The sequence below is a fragment of the Myxine glutinosa genome, unplaced genomic scaffold (genome assembly GCF_964187855.1).
Source record: "Myxine glutinosa unplaced genomic scaffold, kmMyxGlut1.1 SCAFFOLD_300, whole genome shotgun sequence".
NCBI lineage: Eukaryota > Metazoa > Chordata > Myxini > Myxiniformes > Myxinidae > Myxine > Myxine glutinosa.
This window is the reverse complement of record NW_027616429.1, coordinates 256,514-260,070: the sequence shown is the minus strand read 5'-3', so window position 1 is coordinate 260,070 and position 3,557 is coordinate 256,514.

Genomic DNA, 3,557 nt, shown 5'->3' with positions numbered 1-3,557 from the left:
AAAACACTTTTTGCACTTGTGATAGTGTTGAAAAAACACTTTTCGCACTTGTGTTAGTGTTGAAAAACCACTTTTCGCACTTGTGTTAGTGTTGAAAAACCACTTTTCGCACTTGTGTTGGTGCAGGAAACCACTTTTGCACTTGTATTAGTGTGGAAAAAACACTTTTTGCACTTGTGATAGTGTTGAAAAACCACTTTTCGCACTTGTGTTAGTGTTGAAAAACCACTTTTCGCACTTGTGTTGGTGCAGGAAACCACTTTTGCACTTGTATTAGTGTGGAAAAAACCACTTTTCACACTTGTGTTAGTGTTGAAAAACCACTTTTCGCACTTGTGTTAGTGTTGAAAAACCACTTTTCGCACTTGTGTTGGTGCAGGAAACCACTTTTACACTTGTATTAGTGTGGAAAAACACTTTTCACACTTGTGTTAGTGTTGAAAAACCACTTTTCGCACTTGTGTTAGTGTTGAAAAACCACTTTTCGCACTTCCGTTAGTGTTGAAAAACCACTTTTCGCACTTGTGTTGGTGCAGGCAACCAGTTTTGCACTTGTAATAGTGTGGAAAAAACACTTTTTGCACTTGTGATAGTGTTGAAAAACCACTTTTCGCACTTGTGTTAGTGTTGAAAAACCACTTTTCGCACTTGTGTTGGTGCACGAAACCGCTTTTGCACTTGTATTAGTGTGGAAAAACCACTTTTCGCACTTGTGTTAGTGTTGAAAAACCACTTTTCGCACTTGTGTTAGTGTTGAAAAACCACTTTTCGCACTTGTGTTCGTGCAGGAAACCACTTTTGCACTTGTATTAGTGTGGAAAAATCACTTTTTGCACTTGTGATAGTGTTGAAAAACCACTTTTTGCACTTGTGTTAGTGTTGAAAAACCACTTTTTGCACTTGTGTTGGTGCAGGAAACCACTTTTGCACTTGTATTAGTGTGGAAAAAACACTTTTTGCACTTGTATTAGTGTGGAAAAACCACTTTTTGCACTTGTGATAGTGTTGAAAAACCACTTTCGCACTTGTGTTAGTGTTGAAAAACCACTTTTCGCACTTGTGTTGGTGCAGGAAACCACTTTTGCACTTGTATTAGTGTGGAAAACCACTTTTTGCACTTGTGTTAGTGTTGAAAAACCACTTTTCGCACTTGTGTTAGTGTTGAAAAACCACTTTTCGCACTTGTGTTGGTGCAGGAAACCACTTTTGCACTTGTATTAGTGTGGAAAAAACACTTTTTGCACTTGATAGTGTTGAAAAATCACTTTTCGCACTTGTGTTAGTGTTGAAAAACCACTTTTCGCACTTGTGTTTGTGCAGGAAACCACTTTTGCACTTGCATTAGTGTGGAAAAACCACTTTTCGCACTTGTGTTAGTGTTGAAAAACCACTTTTCGCACTTGTGTTAGTGTTGAAAAACCACTTTTCGCACTTGTGTTGGTGCAGGAAACCACTTTTGCACTTGTATTAGTGTGGAAAAATAACTTTTTGCACTTGTGATAGTGCTGAAAAACCACTTTTTGCACTTGTGTTAGTGTTGAAAAACCACTTTTCGCACTTGTGTTGGTGCAGGAAACCACTTTTGCACTTGTATTAGTGTGGAAAAAACACTTTTTGCACTTGTATTAGTGTGGAAAAACCACTTTTTGCACTTGTGATAGTGTTGAAAAACCACTTTCGCACTTGTGTTAGTGTTGAAAAACCACTTTTCGCAATTGTGTTGGTGCAGGAAACCACTTTTGCACTTGTATTAGTGTGGAAAACCACTTTTTGCACTTGTGTTAGTGTTGAAAAACCACTTTTCGCACTTGTGTTAGTGTTGAAAAACCACTTTTCGCACTTGTGTTGGTGCAGGAAACCACTTTTGCACTTGTATTAGTGTGGAAAAACCACTTTTCGCACTTGTGTTAGTGTTGAAAAACAACTTTTCGCACTTGTGTTAGTGTTGAAAAACCACTTTTCGCACTTGTGTTGGTGCAGGAAACCACTTTTGCACTTGTATTAGTGTGGAAAAATCACTTTTTGCACTTGTGTTAGTGTTGAAAAACCACTTTTCGCACTTGTGTTAGTGTTGAAAAACCACTTTTCGCACTTGTGTTGGTGCAGGAAACCACTTTTGCACTTGTATTAGTGTGGAAAAATCACTTTTTGCACTTGTGATAGTGTTGAAAAACCACTTTTTGCACTTGTGTTAGTGTTGAAAAACCACTTTTTGCACTTGTGTTGGTGCAGGAAACCACTTTTGCACTTGTATTAGTGTGGAAAAAACACTTTTTGCACTTGTATTAGTGTGGAAAAACCACTTTTTGCACTTGTGATAGTGTTGAAAAACCACTTTCGCACTTGTGTTAGTGTTGAAAAACCACTTTTCGCACTTGTGTTGGTGCAGGAAACCACTTTTGCACTTGTATTAGTGTGGAAAACCACTTTTTGCACTTGTGTTAGTGTTGAAAAACCACTTTTCGCACTTGTGTTAGTGTTGAAAAACCACTTTTCGCACTTGTGTTGGTGCAGGAAACCACTTTTGCACTTGTATTAGTGTGGAAAAAACACTTTTTGCACTTGATAGTGTTGAAAAATCACTTTTCGCACTTGTGTTAGTGTTGAAAAACCACTTTTCGCACTTGTGTTTGTGCAGGAAACCACTTTTGCACTTGCATTAGTGTGGAAAAACCACTTTTCGCACTTGTGTTAGTGTTGAAAAACCACTTTTCGCACTTGTGTTAGTGTTGAAAAACCACTTTTCGCACTTGTGTTGGTGCAGGAAACCACTTTTGCACTTGTATTAGTGTGGAAAAATAACTTTTTGCACTTGTGATAGTGCTGAAAAACCACTTTTTGCACTTGTGTTAGTGTTGAAAAACCACTTTTCGCACTTGTGTTGGTGCAGGAAACCACTTTTGCACTTGTATTAGTGTGGAAAAAACACTTTTTGCACTTGTATTAGTGTGGAAAAACCACTTTTTGCACTTGTGATAGTGTTGAAAAACCACTTTCGCACTTGTGTTAGTGTTGAAAAACCACTTTTCGCAATTGTGTTGGTGCAGGAAACCACTTTTGCACTTGTATTAGTGTGGAAAACCACTTTTTGCACTTGTGTTAGTGTTGAAAAACCACTTTTCGCACTTGTGTTAGTGTTGAAAAACCACTTTTCGCACTTGTGTTGGTGCAGGAAACCACTTTTGCACTTGTATTAGTGTGGAAAAACCACTTTTCGCACTTGTGTTAGTGTTGAAAAACAACTTTTCGCACTTGTGTTAGTGTTGAAAAACCACTTTTCGCACTTGTGTTGGTGCAGGAAACCACTTTTGCACTTGTATTAGTGTGGAAAAATCACTTTTTGCACTTGTGTTAGTGTTGAAAAACCACTTTTCGCACTTGTGTTAGTGTTGAAAAACCACTTTTCGCACTTGTGTTGGTGCAGGAAACCACTTTTGCACTTGTATTAGTGTAGAAAAAACACTTTTTGCACTTGTGTTAGTGTTGAAAAACCACTTTTCGCACTTGTGTTGGTGCAGGAAACCACTTTTGCACTTGTATTAGTGTGGAAAAACCAC